At 44.6% G+C, this 20,103-nt stretch overlaps 1 protein-coding gene across 2 annotated transcripts in view; it reads left to right on the top strand.

Annotated features, from left to right (window-relative positions):
- Positions 1 to 12,521: 12,521 nt before the first annotated feature.
- Positions 12,522 to 20,103, top strand: part of LOC147102734 (phosphoinositide 3-kinase regulatory subunit 6-like) — a 134,942-nt gene continuing 127,360 nt past the window's right edge. The window contains exon 1 of one of the 2 annotated variants that reach the window (XM_085963482.1): positions 12,522 to 12,661. The gene's annotated coding sequence lies outside the window, so the exon portion shown is untranslated. Of the gene's footprint in view, positions 12,704 to 20,103 lie in introns of both variants that reach the window. The other variant, XM_085963483.1, reaches the window with a different exon arrangement.

Below are 20,103 nucleotides of genomic sequence, written 5' to 3'. Positions count from 1 at the left end.
TCCTGACCAAGCTGCCTGATGTACTTGTGTAGGTGCAACGCCAAGTATGTATACACCATGCAGGATTGCATGCTCAAGGCAGCTGAGTGAGAGAAGGACCTGGGGGGTTACAGTGTGATTCATTGAAGGTCCATAAGGAATGCTTCAATGCTATTGTGAAAATGAATAGGGTGTTAGGATGTATTATAAATACGAACATACGAATTAGGAGCAGGAGTAGACCACTCGGCCCCTCAAGCCTGCTCCGCCATTCAATAAGATCATGGCTGATCCGATTACTCCACATTCCCACCTACCCCCGATAACCTTTCACCCCCTTGCTTATCAAGAATTTATCTACCTCTGCCTTAAAAATATTCAAAGACTCTGCTTCCACCGCCCTCTGAGGAAGAGAGTTCCAAAGACTCATGGCCCTCTGTGAGAAAACATTCCTCCTCATCTCTGTCTTAAATGGGCGACCCCTTATTTTTAAACAGTGACCCCTAGTTCTAGATTCTGCCACAATAGGAAACATCCTCTCCACATCCACCCTGTCCAGACCCCTCAGGATCTTATATGTTTCAATCAAGTCACCTCTTACTCTTCTAAACGTCAGCGGATACAAGCCTAGCCTGTCCAACCTTTCCTCATAAGACAACCCGCCCATTCCAGGTATTAGTCTAGTAAACCTTCTCTGAACTACTTCCAATGCATTTACATCCTTCCTTAAACAAGGAGACCAATACTGTACACAGTACTCCAGATGTGGTCTCACCAATGCCCTGTATAACTGAAGCATAACCTCCCTACTTTTGTATTCAATTCCCCTCGCAATAAACAATAACATTCTATTAGCTTTTTATTAGCTTTCTATTAACTTTTTAAAATTAGCTTTCTATTAGCTAAATAGGTAAATATGAAACAGGAAACACTGCCCTTTCTTTGTATAAGGCCTTGGTCAGGTCAGATCTTGAATGTGGTGTCCAGTTTTGGTCCCCTCACATGATGAGTGATACAAGGGCCCGTGGAAAATGTTCAGAGCAGGGCCACAAGATTGATACCTAGCTAAAGGGTCATTAGTTACCAGAGCAGGGCTAGAGAGCTGGAGCTTTTTACTTTGGAAAATAGTAAACTTTGAGGAGATATGATTGAGTTCTTTAAAACAGTGAAATAAAACAGGATTACAACTGGTCCAAGTGGATAGATTAGAGAGGACAAGTGGACATAAATATAAGCTATAAAAGCATAGACCTAGGGGGTACAGGTACACTATCCCTTATCCAAAAGCCTTGGGACCAGCTGAGTTTCGGTTTTCGGAATTTTTCAGATTTCAGAAGGTATTATTATAAGACTGGGAAATTTGTATTTAATATAAATTGTAAAAGTTCAGGCTACCTCTTGCGACTGTTCCGTGTCTCATTCCCCTTCCTGCTTCTCTGGAAAGCCGGATATCGGCTGACTCCTACTAAGCTGGCCCGTAAATCAGGTCGGGGGTCGGGTGGGGGCGGAGAAAAGAATATCGGATGGGCTGTGGTTCAGGTCGTCGGGGTCGGGGTGGGGTACGGGGTGGGGGTGGGGGTCGGGGGGGGGTCGGGGTTGGGGGGGGTGGTTCGGGGTCGGGGGGGGCGTCGGGGGGAGAAAAGAATATCGGACGGGCCGTGGTTCGGGTCGGGTTGGGAGAAAAGAATATCGGACGGGCCGCTGCAGCTATCGGACGGGCCGCTGTATTGTTGGGTTCACTCTCCCGGTACCTCCTTCACACTGCCCGGCTCGGCCTGCAATCTCCTACCCAGGAGGGAACTTTGTGACCCTCTGCCCTGCTCAGCGTAAGTCGTGCGCCACTCTGGTCATGTCGTGCGCACGACTTACGCTGAACAAAAAAACTTTCGGTTTTTAGAGGTTTTCGGTTTTCGGAAGTTTGGATAAAGGATAGTCTACCTGTACTTCTTTTCATAGAGAGATTTCGACCTCTGGAATAAGTTGCCAGCACAAGCAATGTGGATTCACTGCAACCATTCAAAAGAGACAAGTTTTTGCAAATACCAACATCTCTGATTATAGAAAGTAGGTGAGTCATTGGGTATGGTGTCACCCAGTCACCTTGACCTCTCTCGGAACTTCCGTGGTTCTCTTTGGAGATCAGAGGGGAATTTCCCGGACTTATTTCCTGGATTGGCCTCGGGTATTTTCTCCTTAGCCAATTAAATTTAAGGATGGAGAAAGAAACAAAGCGAAGCCAAATTTGACACAGCCATGATCTTATTGAATGGCGGAGCATGCGCGAGCGATCTACTCCTGCTCCTAATTCGTATGTTCGTAAAGAGAAATAAAGTGAGCAAAAGAAGATTGAGAGAGAGAGAGCGAGAAAAGAGACAAAGGAAAAGTATGAAAAAAATGTAAAATTTAAAAATTTTAATTTAAAAAACCTGTAGGCACAATTTACTACCTGCTTGAGTGAGACTCCACAGATTCTCCAAGGTTGAGTGGTATGCCATAAATCACGTTGTTAACAGAATCTTTATGACATGAAGAACCAGCCCTAAATGGCGGCGACGAGATTTATTTGCATTTACTGTGCAAATGCAGCAATTTCTTGAAACTCATGGGGAGGTTGACAAGGGGAAAATCGTAAAGGGTTCACCTGGTGTGAACAAATGAAATTCCGCGGTCCACTCCCACCATGAGCACCAACCAACCCCCACCCCCATTCCACTCCCACCACGAGCACCAACCAACCCCCACCCCCCATTCCACTCCCACCACGAGCACCAACCAACCCCCACCCCCCATTCCACTCCCACCACGAGCACCAACCAACCCCCACCCCCATTCCACTCCCACCACGAGCACCAACCAACCCCCACCCCCCATTCCACTCCCACCACGAGCACCAACCAACCCCCACCCCCATTCCACTCCCACCACGAGCACCAACCAACCCCCACCCCCATTCCACTCCCACCACGAGCACCAACCAACCCCCACCCCCGTTCCACTCCCACGAGCACCAACCAACCCCCACCCCCCATTCCACTCCCACCACGAGCACCAACCAACCCCCACCCCCATTCCACTCCCACCACGAGCACCAACCAACCCCCACCCCCATTCCACTCCCACCATGAGCACCAACCAACCCCCACCCCGCATTCCACTCCCACCACGAGCACCAACCAACCCCCACCCCCCATTCCACTCCCACCACGCGCACCAACCAACCCCCACCCCCCATTATACTAAACAGTCCTTCAACCACTCATCCACCCATTGCATGTCCACCCAATAGGTCCCGGCATGTATTGACATTCATCATGAAACAAGTGAAAGGGCGAGTTGGCCCTTGGGATGCAATAATGGCGGTGCAAATCATTAAATTTTATGTGGCATTAGAAAAAAAAGAAAACTTAACAACATAACATCTTGTCAAACACCCATGAGCATACCTTTGGTGAATTACAATTTCTTCAACTTGCGCTTCCTACCACTTCTATGTGGTGCATCCCATGTGGCTTCAGCAGAGGTAGATGTAGGTTACTCAGATCCCTGCCCTGACTGCTGAGTTGCTTTTGGCCTGAGACCTCTGGGTTTTGGAGCCCAAGGGCCCCACCAAAGACTGCTCCGCCTGCCCCTGCACAGCATGTTGGGCACTGGCTGAGGTGGGGTGGCAACAGGCGAGAGGTGGGTGCGCCTTGAGTGGAGTTCCCCCTTCTATGTCCCCTTTCGCCATCATCCCTATCCTGGGCCAGCGCCACATCACTCCTACCACTCTGATGCAGACTAGATTGGTGAAGATCAGTGACACATTGTAAGGCCACAGATAATGTATCTGTCATCCTGTTTAAGGCGGCAGACAAGTTGGCATCCAAAGTCTGAACGGCCGTGGTCATGGCCTGAATTACTCATTTGAGAGTCTTGCTTGAAACTCCATGGCAGACATTCTTGCAATTCCCTGCACTACAAATCCACTAGCGATCAAATAGGACTCTTCCATCCTCTCCGCTGTTGTGGAGAGTGTGCATGCACGTCTGTCAGTACCTGGCAACATTGCTGATGCACCTCTAGCATTTTCCTTCTCAATGATAGCCCCCGGGGTTCAGCATCTGTGTCCAGCTGAGTAGAGCTTGGTGAGGATTGCGACCCCCCCGACGGAGACTCTCCACTGCTGTCCCTGCCACCAGTGTCTGCTCGTGCTCACTTGTGAGATGGAAATCACCAGGTGAAAATCCAACTGATTGTCTCAATGGACCCACCAAAGTGTGAGTATCTGCACTGGTGCATGGCTGTAGGTTCTGTGACGGTGCACCCTCAGAAGGAATGAGGTCCTCTGAAGAATCGTCCTCATGGATGTCCTGTGACACTTGCTGTATGCATAAAGGCCATGGAAGACAAAAGAAGGGGATATGATTTAGTTGTGGCAAAGTCACAATCTTGACGATCACCATACTCAGTCTTCTCATAGTTCAGTCATTGATGAAATGAAGTCAGCATATGTGTGTCAGAGATATATGTAATTCTGTCACCAGCTCTCTGCAAGCTCCCTGTCTCTCCACCTTTGACTGAGAGGGATACAGATGTGTCACTTACCTCCAGGGCGTCCTCCTCTGTAAGCTGTACTATTTGTGGTGGCCCACCTCCAGTCCTGTCCCTCCCTTGCATTTTGCGCTCTCTTCTCCTACAAGGAGTGAGAAAACAGACCTGTGAGTGAGCGAAGATGAGGTCTTCACCCGATGGAAGCAGTGCATTTGGTGAGGATGACTATGAGACAGATGCATCACATTGCATAAGGATTGAGGTGAATGCCAACGGTGGATGGATAAATGGGAAGGTGCTGAAGTGCATTGAAAGTGAAGGCAGGGTGGTGCTGAATGTTGAGTGGGTGTGAGGAGTGATGTGATGGAGCACACTTAGCAAGACAAAATATATAATGGATTTTTACATGGCCAAAAATGTAGCACCAAAATAAAAATCACACGTGTTTTTGGTATGACATTTGTATGAGAAAGAAGTTTCATTTGTCTAGCTATTTGAACTATTGCCTCCCTTACTAAGACAGCTTGCCTGCACTTGAACATAGTTGATGAGTATAGTATGTACCCAGTGTACATCAGTCAATACTGTCACACAGTACCAGATGTAAAAGCATTGCTCCTTTTACCCAGTGAACACCGTAATTTAATTTTGAAGCACAATAAGATGTTTCTGACTCGAGAATTATTTCAACAACTAACAAAGTCACAAGCTAGATATGGATGGGGAAGGTCCGTTCAGCCCATTCTAGCTCATCCCTCTGGAAGACCCCTACACTTCCCTTCATCATGACATTCAAAAGTTTCTTTAATGATTTTTGCTTCAACCGCTCTACCCCAAAGTCCAATTCTTGTGTTGCTCAGTCTTTGTCCAAAGAACTTCCTGATATTAGTCCTAAATTTTCCATTTTCCTGTTTGAACCTGTGCTCCTTTTGTTTTTCCACTGCCGTGGTTTAATTTCAGATTTACCTTTTCCTTACTGTTTATATTTATATGAGTCTGACCTCAGTCGCTTCCTTGGTAAGACTGAAAAGGTTTCACACAACTGTGATGCTAGAATCTTCTCCGCATTGCTTCCAGAACTTGAACCCTTGTGTCTCACACAAAACTGGACACAATATTAAAGGGGCAGTCCGACCAGTACAGTTTCTAATCAGTTGTTTAGCGTGGCATTCTCCAGAAGTCTATTTGCTTTGCTGATTGCTGCTTTGCGGCAGCTGGATTTGCTAAACACTAATATCTCTGTGTTTTCAGCTTGAGTATTTAGATACCATTCCTAGGGTACACATCTCACTTAATATTAAGTGGCAGATGGAGTTCAATGCAGATAAGTGTAGAGTAATGCCTTTGTAAGAAAATAATGGGTGAGATATGTACTTTAGGAATGGTATCTAAACACCCAAAGCTGAAGTTGAAAGTTATTGAGATTTTGTAGGCCCTTAGCTGCTTCTTGAGATTTGGCTGACTCATGCTAGCAAACATTCTTTTAACATTAGGTTGTAAAAAGTGAATTTACTGATTGTGCTTAAAGAATGAAATTTGTTAGATATGAAAATATTAGTAGTGGTGTAAAAAAAATCCAAACCTTATTAACTCAAATGAGGCATTGCGATGGTACAGAAAGAACAGATGGTCAATTGTGTATAGGCTTCAGCAGGAGCGAGACAGCAAAAAAGATTGGAAATATCTAAAGTAGCACGCAATTTCCAGTTTCAGATTTCTTGAATGTGTCCAAATATTGCCCAATTTGAGTTGAAGTTGGCAACATGCCCTTGTTTATTGCCATTTTGCAAATATTGCAAGTTTGCCAACTATAATGACAAGTGCAAAGTTCAAACATAAGCAACAAAATTATGAGAAAAGGAAATATTTAGTTGTCTGCTGGTTGCCAGTCTGTGGGGTGAAGCATCAATTTGGAAAGCCTTTAGGGAGGATCCAAATTCTAGCGGTTTTACCAAGATTATGGAGAACGACATTGAACATTTGTACTCACATTATAGAGTTGGGTAAGTTTTGAGTTATGATTGGTGATTTTTACAGTTGGCTTTGCAAGTACCTCAATTGTGGACATTTTAAAATTGGAAACTAATCTTTCATCCCCAGGTTCAAATTACAAAGGAAGAAAGAACTTATTTGAGGCTTTGAATAGAATTCATGGACGTCCTATTTATGTTTTTGTTGCAGGTTGCCATGGGTTCAGCAGTGTAAGAGTGCGGGCAGGATTTCACAAGATTACTTTATGTTGAATTCAGTGACAAATATGTCACATTACTGTGTTCAAATTTCTAAGCACTGGTTCAATTGCTATATCTAAATATGTTTTACAGATTAATAAAAAAATCAATTCAATCTTGGATTTTAATCATCAGGAAACAAATTCATTACAAGAAGCATACGGTGAAAACATGGATCGCATGCCCTTTCACTGCAACAATCAGTCATATATGAACTTTAGTACATCATCAAAAGTGGTACTAGAATAAATAGAAGTTATCTTTCTTATCTAGTTGAAGTAACCAAGATCCATCTATAATGCTATTGGTTAGTTTTAGATTGTGTTCTCAGAGTTAACAGTTAAGTAATTGTCTTGACTTGTTAGGTAATATCAAGCCAAGCTTTGCTTGCAATATTCTTCCTGTACTATCAATGTAAAACACATTTCTGTCAAACACTTAGGCTATGTATCAATGCACAAGACAAAGGAAACAACTAAGTTTAGAGATTGCAGTTGGCTCATGCTACACGTGGTATAGGAACATAGAAACAGGAGTAGGCCATTCAGTCCTTCGAGCCTGTTCGCCATTCAATCAGATCATGGCTAATCTGTACCTCAACTGCATTTACCCATCTTTGTTCCATATCCCTTGACACCGTTACATCACAAAAATCTATCGATCTCAGTCTTGAAAATTTCAATTGACCCAGCATCCACAGCCTTTTGGTGGAGTGAATTCCAGATTTGTATTGCACTTTGTGTGGAAAAAATGCCTCCTGATTTGACTCCTCAATGGGCAAGCTCTAATGTTAAGATTGTGCCCCCTTGTTCTGGATTTCCTCCATCAAAGAAAATAGTTTCTCTACCCTATCGAATCCCTTTATCATTTAAAACACCTCAATTTTACATTTATCATTTTAAACACCAGGCGTACCTAAAAATGAGGTGCCAACCTGGGGAAGCTGCAACACAGGACTACATGCATGCATCCCAAACCTGCGACCTCTACCACCTAGAAGGACAAGAGCATCAGGTGCATGGGAACACCATCACTTGCAAGTTTCCCACCAAGTCACACACCATCCTGATTTGGAAATATATTGCCGTTCCTTCATCGTCACTGGGTCAAAATCCTGGAACTCCCTCCCTAACAGCACTGTGGGAGTACCTTCACCACGGACTGCAGCGGTTCAAGAAGGCAGCTCACCACCACCTTCTCGAGGGCAGTTAGGGATGGGCAATGAATGCTGGCCTTGCCAGCGACACCCACATCCCATGAATGAATTTTTTAAAAATTAGATTATTCCTTAACCTTCTAAACTCAAGGGAATACAAACCAAGTTTATGCAACTTGTTCTCATAATTTAACCCTTTAAGCTCTGGTATTATTCTGGTGAATCTGCGCTGTATCCCCTTCAATATAGCGGGGGGAATTTTTCAGGGGTCAACGAGCGCGACTTTCCCAGATGTCAGGTCTGTCAGGGCTGAACAGACCGGATACACAGCAGCGGGGACGCCCACCATGGACCCGCTGAGGTTGGGGATATTGTGGCCATCATTCCTGATATTGTGTCCAAAACTGAAAGCAGTACTCCAGATGGGGTCTGACCAAAGGTCTGGACGACTGCAGCAAAACTTTCTCCACTTTGTATTCTAGCCTCTTTGAGATAAAGACCAACATTCCATTAGCCTTTGTGATTATTCTTTATACCTGTGCTTTTTGTACTGGCAAGACCACATCTGGAGTACTGAGTTCAGTTCTGAGCACCGCACCACAGAAGGATATGTTGGCCTTGGATGGGGTGCACTACAAATTCACCAGAATGATACTGAGGCTAAAAGGATTAAACTATGAGGATAGGTTGCATAGCCTGCATTGTATTCCCTTGAGTACAGAAGATTAAGGGATGATCTAATTGAGGTGTTTAAAATGATTCAAGGATTTGATGGGATAGAGTGAAACTGTTTCCTCCGGTGGGGTGTCTAGAACAAGGAGGCATAACCTTAAAATTAGAGCTAGGCTGCTCGGAGATGATATCAGGAAGTACTTCTTCACACAAAGGGTAGTGGAAATCTGAAACACTTTTACCCAAAATGCTGTTGAGTCTAGGTCAATTGAAAATTTCAAAACTAGGATTGATAGATTTTTGTTAGATAAGGGTATTAAGGGATATGGAATCAAGGCGGGTAAATGAATTTAAGATACAGATCAGCTACGATCTAATTGAATGGTGGAAGAGGCTTGAGAGGCTGAATGGCCTACTCCTGTTCCTATGAAAATATTCCGATTTGTCTTTCTTGGATCCATAACCCCTGTACTCGCTGACTTACATTAGTTCCCGGTTGAGCAACGCCTAGATTTTAAAATTATCATCCTTGTTTTCAAATCACTCCATGGCCTTGACCCTCCCTATCTCTGTAACCTCCTCCAGCGCTACAACTCTCTGAGATATCTGTGCTCCTCCAATTATGGCCTCTTGCCAGAATTGATTTTAATCGCTCCACCATTGGCGGCTATGCCTTCAGCTGGCGAGGCCCTAAGCTCTGGAACTCCTTCTCTAAACTTCTCTGCCTCTCTACATCTCTTTCCTCCTTTAAGACGTTCCTTAAAACCTACCTCTTTGACCAGTGATCTGCCCTAATATCACCTTATGTGGCTTGGTGTCAAATTTTATATGATAACGCTCCTTTGAAGCACCTTGGAATGTTTTGCTACATTAAAGGCATTATATAAATGCAAAGTTTTTGATGGATCCAAGTGGACGACCTCATCCTTCCCCACACTGAAGAAAATAATCTGCAGAAATTCCACATCAAGAACACTCTAAGTACACAGAACCTTACAATCTCATATTCCTGGTACAGCTGACAGAGTTTATATGTGTTATTTTTTTCTGATTGATCTATGTACTTGTCCACCAATCAGTAGGTGGACATAAAAACAGAAAATGCTGGAAAAACTCAGCAGGTCAGGCAGCATCTGTAGAGAGAGAAACAGAGTTAACGCTTCAGGTCGATGACCCTGGGGTCATTAACTGAAACATTAACTCTGTTTCTCTCTCTGCAGATGCTGCCTGACCTGCTGAGTATTTCCAGCATTTTCTGTTTTTATTTCAGATTTCCAGCATCAGCAGTAGTTTTGCTTTTGTAGTAAGTGGACATAATTGTCTATATATAGGAAACTGGCTATGCTATTGTGTGACTTGAAAACAATCTTACGGTAGAGCCTGAAATAACAACAGAAAATGCTGGAAACACTCAGCAGGCCAGGCAGCATCCGTGGAGAGAGAAACAGAGTTAACGTTTCAGGTCTGGGACCCTTCATCAGAACTGGAAAAAGCTGGAGATGTAACAGATATTAAGCAGGTGCAGAGACGGGGGGGGCGGTTAGGAGGGGAGGAAGAAATAGAAAGAACATCCTGTACTTTTGTAAGAGGCAGGAAAGGTAAAATGTTGCAAATGGGAATGGCAAAAATCATACTGCATGAAAAATGGGGGCAGGGATAATTATCTGAAATTGTTGAACTCAATGTTGAGTCCGGTAGCCTGCAAAGTGCCCAATCGAAAGATGAGGTGCTGTTCCTCGAGCTTACGTTGAGCTTCATTGGAACAATGCAATAGCCCGAGGACAGAGAGATCAGAGTGGGAGTGAAGCGGTGAATTAAAGTGACAAGCGACCGGAAGCTCAGGGTCACCCGTACGGACTGAACGGAGGTGTTCCGCAAAGCGGTCGCCCAATCTGCGTTTGGTCTCCCCAATGTAGAGGAGACCGCATCGTGAGCAGCGAATACAGTATATTAAATTGCAAGAAGTACAAGTAAATTGCTGTTTCAGCTGGAAGGGGTGTTTGGGACCCTGGACAGTGGGAAGGGAGGAGGTAAAAGGGCATGTGTTGCATCTCCTGCGCTTGCACGGGAAGGTGCCAGGTGAAGGAGCAGGGCTGTTGGGGGTGATTGAGGAGTGGACCAGGGTGTCGCGGAGGGAGCGGTCCCTTCGGAATGCTGAAAGGGGAGGTGAGGGGAAGATGTGTTTGGTGGTGGGATCACGTTGGAGGTGGCGGAAATGGCGGAGGATGATCCGTTGAATGTGGAGGCTGGTGGGGTGAAAGGTGAGGACAAGGGGAACCCTATCGTGGTTCTGGGAGGGAGGGGCAGGGGTGAGAGCAGAAGTGCGGGAAATAGAACGGACACGGTCAAGGGCCGTGTCAACCATGGTAGAGGGGAATCCTCGGTTGAGGAAAAAGGAAGACATGTCAGAAGCACTAGTATGGAAGGTGGCATCGTCAGAACAGACGCGGCGGAGACGGAGAAACTGGGAGAATGGAATAGAGTCCTTACAGGAAGCGGGGTGGGAGGAAGTGTAGTCCAGGTAGCTGTGGGAGTCGGTGGGCTTGTAGTGGATGTTTGTTGAAAGCCGATCGCCAGAAATGGAGATGGAGAAGTCAAGGAAGGGAAGGGAAGAGTCGGAGATGGACCATGTGAAGGTGAAGGCAGGGTGGAAAGTGGAAGTAAAGTGAATGAACTTATCCAGTTGAGGGCGAGAGTAGGAAACGGCACCAATACAGTCATCGATGTACCGGAAAAAGAGGTGAGGGAGGGGACCTGAGTAGGACTGGAACAAAGAATGTTCCACATGTCCCATGAACAGGCAGGCATAGTAGCTAGGGCCCATGCGGGTTCCCATAGCAACACCTTTAATTTGGAGGAAGTGAGTGGAGTCAAAGGAGAAGTTGTTCAATGTGAGAACAAGTTCAGCCAAGCGGAGGAGGGTGGTGGTGGATGGGGACTGGTTGGGCCTCTGTTCAAGGAAGAAACAGAGCGCCCGAAGGCCGTCCTGGTGGGGGATGGAGGTGTAGAGGGATTGGACGTCCATGGTGAAAAGGAGACGGTTGGGGCCAGGAAACTGGAAACTGTTAAAGTGACGGAGGGCGTCGGAAGAGTCGCGAATGTAGGTGGGAAGAGACTGGACAAGGGGAGAAAAAATAGAGTCGAGCTAGGAAGAGATAAGTTCCGTGGGGCAAGAACAGGCTGAAACGATGGGTCTACCAGGGCAGTCCTGTTTGTGGATCTTGGGAAGGAGGTAGAAGCGGGCTGTGCGGGGTTGGGGGACTATGAGGTTGGCGGCCATGGAGGGAAGATCTCCAGAGGAGATGAGGTCAGTGACACACTTGGAAACAATGGCTTGATGTTTGCTAGTGGGGTCATGGTCCAGGCGGAGGTAGGAGGAGGTGTTGGAGAGTTGGCGTTCAGCTTCCGCACGGTAGAGGTCGGTTCGCCAAACAACAACAGCACCACCCTTATCAGCAGGTTTAATGATAATGTTAGGGTTGGATCGGCAAGAATGGAGTGCTGCAAGTTCAGAGGGAGTTAGGTTGGAGTGAGTGAGGGGAGCAGAGAAATGGAGACGGCCAATGTTACGTCGGTAGTTAGCAATGAAAAGATCTAGACACATTGGCAGTTATCAATGAAAAGATCTAGAAAGATCTAAGGTAGAGCCTAACTGAAACAACAGATAAAAGCCACAGAATTTCGGTGAGCTCTGATTTAGGGTTCAATTCATTCTCATCATATGACTTATACCCACCACTGAGTGTGTGGCAGAGCCAATAATTCTGATGTCCAGGAGAGATCATTTAATGCCTGTTTCAATCCATTTATTTTCTGTGTTTGGCCAACACTACGTATACAACTATACAAAGACAGGGATTAACTTTAACTCTGGTAATTTTTCTAAACTTACTTCCTGAAGTGGGTTTGACTGGCGTCAAGTTAAGCCAATGAGAAGTTCAGGTTGGGTTTACTGCAATCCTCAAGTCACCAATTAATCCGGCGGGGCTCTCTCTTGTCAAGTTGAAATGAGTCCTCGGGCTTTCGATCTGAAATCGAGTAACTTTGGAGTTCGCTTTATTATTCGTCACATCCACAGTTGGGGTTGGAAGCCGTAAGTAACTGCAGCCTGGCGCCTGTCGACAGATTTCAAGCAGTGAGTCCAACACAATTTATGTTTTGATGTGAATCTACTGCTTCGACTTCCTGCTGGTCATTGGTTTGTTTCGCATTGCTTTAGTGATTCGATTGAGGTTGTAATTCCTTGAAGTGTTTACTTGAGATACAAGAAGTAGATGCAAACGTGCTTACAAATAGAAACAAAATGAAAACAAGTGTATACAAATAAGCGTGGGAGTTGCAGTGTGCACATAGTATTATCACACTTACAAGTGTTTGGAATAGTTGAGGACATCTGCAGCACGGTCCCCGGTGCCTATTTGACATCAGAAATTGTCTGCAGAAGACGGTATTAGAAATGTTGTCGTAGTGAGATTGTGTTATGATAAGTAGCCACTCCGATTTCTAGAGGCGCCGTATGAGTGTTAAACCAATGCCATTTTCACATTCAATCCTCGGAGGTGGAATGGTAAAGTGCAGCACAGAATATCTGCATTGTTCATATTAATTAAACTGTATATAAACCCTTTGATGCTTGTAATCAAGATATGTTACAAAATACGGAAGCAGAAGTTAATTTTATTTACATTATCGTCTTTCTTCGTAGAGGCAATTTTTTCTATTTGTGACTGTCATGAATATCGAGATTAATGGACATCTATTAGCGATCGCAAAACGGCAATCCTGAAGGGTCCAGATTGCATTTTGAACTATGAAGGGATGTTGAACACTTTGCAAGTTTAATCTGAGATGAGGTTATAGCCTTGAGATCACTACAACATTCCCAATGGCTCAGTGTGTTTCCACTGTAAGCAGCAGAACCATGCAATCCAGAAAGGTCAGAGATTTGGCTCCCCGTTGTGAGTTAGCTAAGGTGGAACTGGAGGTGCTACAATTGGTCTCGGCAACATTGGGTTAGGAATGAGAAACATTAACCAGGGTTCCTACTCCTGTGTCTCCAGATAGAAGTGTGTGTGTGTGAGAGAGAATGAGAACATTGGATGAGTTGATTCAGGCTGTAATGGCCCATCCCTCAAGGGGCCATTATTTATGTGTGAAAGACTCTAGTCCTATGTCCCAAGAGTGGTCATCAGAGGCAGTGCAAGACATGGGGCTGTTTCCTATTGGCCCTCCAGTGGGGACATTGTGGCGCATTTAAGAGAACATGCGTGTTTGGAATTCATGGAACTCCAATTCAATAAATCCCCATCTCCCCCCTCGGTTACTATAAAAATATGTATGACTTGCTAGTGGAAATCATTCTGCCACTGATTGGGTCAAAGTAAAATTATAATGAGATAACACCAATACTGGTAGATACAGACTGCTATATAACAGTGGTGCACTGAGAATCTCAGCAAAGGTGTATTATAAGGCCAGCTGGTCAGCACTGTAGAGATTTTTAGAGGCAACTTTATTCTATTTTGGCTATGTTTTTGTTGTTTGATGGTGGACATTGATTGGGATTGCATACTACAATAGTTAATATGTGAAAGCATCTGTACTGAAAGATCAGTAATTGTAATCTGACCACAGCAAGTTTATTGAGTGTGAATCATAATGACCAGGAAATCATATCTTTTAATGTCTAATATGCGTCATCTAATAAGTAAAAGCTGTAGGTTGTAATTAAATTATTTGGCACCACTGAAGTTAAATGTTGGAAAACTTCCATGTGTATTATCCTGGATATCCTGGAAGTGAACACTTATAGAAAGAATCTCGGTCAGAGCTTTTGTTCTTTGAAGTATTTGTTTCATTCTGCAATTTTAGGATTGTGAGGTGTAAATGAGATGTGGTTCTAATTGTCGAAGACAGTAATTCTGCTTTAATGTAATAAAACACTAAAAAAATTAACAATTTGGATAAACAGTATAAATATAGCTGTTTCATCTATTAATTGCTCCAAAAAAATATCCCTATGTATGGAACCAATGCACCCTGTTGGGATCATCAGTATCTCCAGCATTAGCCGCATGCAAGTCTTTATCTCCTTGGCATATATAATGGATCTATAATATATTAAAAATCTTATGTCTGTGCACACTTCCTGCCAGCATTATAAATTCCCATGTCCACATTTCTGATGGAAACTGCCTGTGTGATTTGCCATGCTGTAATTACACCCTCCCACCATAGGAGATGTTACATGGCTTTAAAATGGGGAATGAATTATGTCTGTGTGTCCTCATACAATTATCCTCCGCCCTCTAACCCCACTTCACCTGAAGACCACACTTGGTCTTGATTCCCCATATGCAATCTCATGGGTGATCAACTTGTAATATATTAAAAATCTTGCCTATAGTTCACACATAATTCCCTGTGTCATGACTACATTTTTTTTCATATACTTCTGGCTGATTCTTCCCATGTGGTTTCTGGTGCTCCAATCTCTGTTGTTCCATGTCCCAAAGTGAACTGTTATTTGTAAACCTAAACTATTATTTGATACGTTCTCTGGATAATTGCATCTGGTAGGGCAAAGGAAAGTATCCAACATGCCCATGGAGGGAACCATGCTTTCACTTGTTTTCAACCGTCAAATGATCTGCTTGCAACTTCCTGGTTGGGAACAGCAATTAAAATCTGTTTTTGTCTCTTAGCTGGCCTTGCTCCCAATTCTCAGCAGTAATTGCTGCCCATCACCAGGTTCCTGGCCGTGAGCAAGTTGGGGACTGCATTTAAAATGTTTTTCTTTAGCCTGCTTGCTAGTCGTGAACAATGTTTCTATTTTTCAGCTCTGAACCAGCCTCATACCAGGAAGAGTGTGTTAAGTTTAAAAACAAATTCAGCCATTAGGTGCCTACAAGGTGCCAAAAAATCTCACCTTGTTCCTCTGAATCCCTCCATGATCAACCCCAACACCAACATCACCAGGCGCACCAACATCAACACCAACCTTCTCCGCAATCACCTAATGCTGCACAGGACACAGGGCATCAGCATCTGACAACACTGCTGCCCGGGAGGCCAGCGATGGCATCACCATGGCCAGATTTACTTCAAGATGCTGTACACCTTGGCTGCCACATGATGCGCCAGGTTAACACCACCCCACACCAACACCATAAAGCATCCCTACAATGTCCAAGCCATTCCTTTCACACTCATCACAAGTTGGGGGTGGGGGGGGGAGTTATGTCTCAATATTCACTGGAACTCACAAACACTTCCAAAGGTGAGCACAGATCTGTCCAATAAGGGGCAGTGTTGAAAATATAGATTTCAATGTTTGACAACACATTAACAGAAACTTCACATGAACATTAGCTAAACCACCCAAGTGTCTACCCTTGTGTGTTGTTAGTTCATAGGCTTGCAGTAAGATGAGGGTGAGTGTGAGGGGTGGCTATTGAGATGGGGAAGTGATAATGTAGATAGAGGGGGCTGGGTGGAGGTGCAAGGTAAGTTGGTGTGACTAAAGATGTACAGGAGTACGGTAGGGAAGGCAGAGTGATGTGGATGTGATGAGTGGCAGAGGAGGATGAGGTTGAGTGTGGCTTTGCAGTAACGTTTCGTTATCTACTGAGATCATTGAAAGGTTTGCACCACTGCAGCCTGGTCCTCCTGATGACATCCCTGCTTGTGTCCTCCTGTGCAATGTGCAACCAGACTGTGTTGATCTCCTGGGGAGGTCTCTTCCGCCCATGGAAGGGAAGGGAAGAGGACCTCCCTGCGTGCTGTGACTCCCTCTATAAGCATATGGAGTGAGTCATGGGAGAGCCTGGGTGCAGCCGTGCACCTCTGCAGTGCTTGTCAGTGTTTGCAGCACCTCAATGCTGTAGAACACTGACAGCACAACTGTCAAAATCAACTTGCGCATGGTCCCTTGAAGGAAACCGGCTGATGATGCACTATCAAGTGCTGTCATCAGACCCACTTCCTTCAATTGGCCGGTAAACACGCAGGGCGGGCTTAACAAGCTCTATTAACGAAAAATTGCTTGGAGAGTGGGGGCTGCAGTAGGCAGCGGGCTGGGACCGCGACGCCACCCCGGTCGGCGAAATCGCGGCCAGACAGTCAGCCATTGGCAGAGAGAACAAGAGAGAAACAGACTGGGAAGAAAGTTTTAGACCAGATGTCCTGTAGCATGAGTGCACCTTGGACAAGAAGGTGAGGAAGAAAAAGACCGGAAAAGGTGACAAGAGAAAAGGGAAGCAGTAATTGTAGTCAGGAAGCAGGCAGGCAGGAAAAGAGTTCACAGAAACTAAAATTACAAGGTATTGCTGCCTAGTGGTTATGGTACTGAACTTGTAGCCTAGAGGTCATGAATTTCAATCCCACCACAAAAGTGTATTCAATAAATCTGGCTCCAGAATAAATAGCACCAGAAAATAACTGTGAAAGCTACTGCTGGACCGTTGTACAAACCCAATTGGTTCACTAATAGCCTTCAGGGAACCCCCACCACCACTACCTACAAGTGACTCCATTCCCATACTATGCAGTTAACTCTTAATGGGCACTGAGAGATAGTCTCCAGACATTCCAAGAAAATTGGTAGGTACTATGTGGGTCATAGCCCCATGAAGCATGATACTCTCTGGGAGTGGGGAGTGCAGGAGTAAATGGGTGCTAGTAATGAGAAATTGATTGATTGGGGGATCCTCAGGTATGTCTATGGGCACAACACAGATTCCAGAATAGTAGGTGGGCTGCCAAGTGCCGTAGTGAATGACCTTTTGAGGAGGGTTTGGATGGTTTTTTGCATGGCTTGGATGAGGAGCAATTAGTCCTGGTTATGGCAACTGGTAGTGTTGGAAGGACTGAGGAAGGGATTTTGTGCTGGCAATGTGAAGAGTTAAGAAGAAAACTATTAAGCAAGAGCTCAAGTGCGACATGATAAACCAGACAAGCAGAGGATGATTGCGCAGCTAAACACATGGTTGAAAGAATGGTGTAGGAGGGAAGACTTCAAATTTGTGAGGCACTGTGATCAGTATTGGAACAGCGGGTGGTTATATAGAAGGGGCGCACTCAAAATAAATTACTCCCAAGAAAACTAGGGATGGGCAAATAATACTGGCTTTGCTAGTGACACCTATATCCCAAGAATTATATATTTTTTAAACACGAAACAAGAACATAAAGAACAAAGAAGCATTTATATAGCATATTTTATGACCTTGGGATGTTCCAAAGCACCTCACAGCCAATTAACTACTTTTGAAGTGTAGTCTCTGTTGCAATGTAGGGAAACATGGCCAATTTTCAAACAGTAAATTTGCAAACAGTAAACAGTAAGGTACGACAAACAGAAATGAAATAAATGACCAGATAATCTGTTTGGTTGAAGGGGATGAATGTTAGTCAGGATACTGAGAGAATTCCACAGCCCTTCTTCGAATAGTGCCATGGGATTATTTACATCTACTTGAGTGGGAAGACACGGTCTCCGGCATCTGAAAGTTGGCACCACTGACAGTGCAGCACTCCCTCAGTACTGCACTGAAGTGTCGGCCTAGAATATGTGCTCATGTCTCTGGGGTGGTGCTTGAAACCATGATCTTCTGACTTAGAGGTGGGACTGCTACCAAGACAATGGTAGATAATGTGGGTGTGAATTTAAACTAGTAAGCTCAGGTGGGTGGATTAGAGAGCCTTACCTTAGGGCATGTAGGGGAGGGATAAGTATAATGAAGGACATAAAATAGAAAGCTCGAGAAGGGATAGAGAGGTATCTTAGAACAGATAGGAAAGAGGTTAAGAAAGGATAGTGAAGGAAAGAAGATTAAAAAATCAAAGAGAAAAAGATACTGAAGAGATAAATGGCTTAGGGTTGCAGTGTTATGTGAATTCATAAAGCATTAGAAATAACTAGGGAACTAGAAGTACTAATTAGTATGGAGGGATTTTGGTATTAGTAATGGATTTGTGGGAGTGTGTTAATATTTTCGTGGAGTCCTTCACACACAAAAGTTTGAGAACTACTGCAATAGTGGAGGCTTTACTCTGCATTTAACTGCTATAACTAACCTGGGAATGCTAACATTGTAACCCTGCCCGCCCAGCAAAAACCAGTGCGAGCAGTTAAAATGGCCATGCCGACTTAGCCCCTCCAATTGTAACCTCTTTTGAGCAGGTGAGAGGGACCTGCTGTTATTGGGGTCCATCTGGAATTTGAACCCGAGGCCAGCACAGGGAAGCTGCTGTGGCTTCCCCACCTAGTCAACCTGGCAGCAAAGTGATCCGGGTCCAGAAGGGACTCAGAAAGGTAATCATTTTTTTTTGTTTCCTCGTGGGCCAGGATGAGCAGGAGTGCGCTCAGCCAGGACCCATAAGGAAACCTTTGGCCTTCCCTGCCCTCGACATCCTTCCACCTTTCCCAACGACAATGCCCTTCCGACCCCCGTCCTAAGCACTTAGATGACTGCAGGCGACCATTCCTTCAGGTACCCCATGGCAGCCTCCAGCTGCCTGACATGCCACTCCCACCTGTCTGCCCGCTGACCAGTTAGTGATTTCCCACCAGGTTTGGTTGGAAACCTTACAGATGAGGCCATCTGACTCGCAGGTGAGATACATGCAGATGAGGCCCGGGAGTTGAAATGTGATTTTAACTCACAGTCGCACAAGTCTTGACCAGTGCCAGAGCTGCTGGAGAAACCTGGCAGCAAATAGGATTGGGCCCAGAAGAAGGTAATTTAAAAAAAAAAATGGTTTCCTTTTGGGTCAGGAGGAGCACTATGACGGTTGCATTGATGCAAAGCAGCTTCAGCTTTGCATCAGCACAATCTGTATAACATAGATTGGCTCAAACACCTTTACGTAAGACAAAAGCAAAATACTGCGGGTGCTGGAAATCTGAAATAAAAACAGAAAATGCTGGAGACGCTCAGCAGGACAGGCAGCATCTTCAAAGAGAGAAACAGAGTTAACCAGAAATTCAGGTCTCCACGGGTGAGTACGCACGGGGTACTCACCCGTAAGCCCAATGGAAGTGCCGGTTTCGTGCATGCACTGCGCATGTGCAGGAAACCGGCATTTCCGTTCACCTGAAAGAAGGGGTTAAGAGGTGGAACGCGTGCGCAGGAGAGGCAGCGCGTGCGCATTGAACTTACGTTTTTTTTGCAGGTTTTCCCGGGAAGGTAAGTCTCCACAAGTTAGACATGTAAAAAGCAGCCGCAAGGCCTGCTTTTTACAAGGTAAGTGGTGAATTAATTAAAATTAAAACATTTTTTCCACAGGTTTATTATTTTTAAATACTTTAAAGAAAGGTAAGTTTATTTTTAGCTCTTAGAAAATAAAATTATTTTTTTCAAAAATTTAAATTATTGTTTAAAATAGTTATTTCATGTAATTTATAGTTTATTTTAAAAATGTGATTTAAAAAAAAATTTATTTGAAGATTTAGTGATGTTTTGGGGCTTATAGTATTTATAGGTTTGACAGGTCTCCCTGTCAAACTTATGAATGAAGCATTCCCTGCTACCA

Source organism: Somniosus microcephalus, chromosome 21, assembly GCF_052327205.1.
Source record: "Somniosus microcephalus isolate GS21.2 chromosome 21, FLI_Smic_1.0, whole genome shotgun sequence".
NCBI classification, from domain to species: domain Eukaryota; kingdom Metazoa; phylum Chordata; class Chondrichthyes; order Squaliformes; family Somniosidae; genus Somniosus; species Somniosus microcephalus.
Note: the sequence above shows the minus strand (reverse complement) of the source record. Positions and strands in the feature narration are given on the sequence as shown.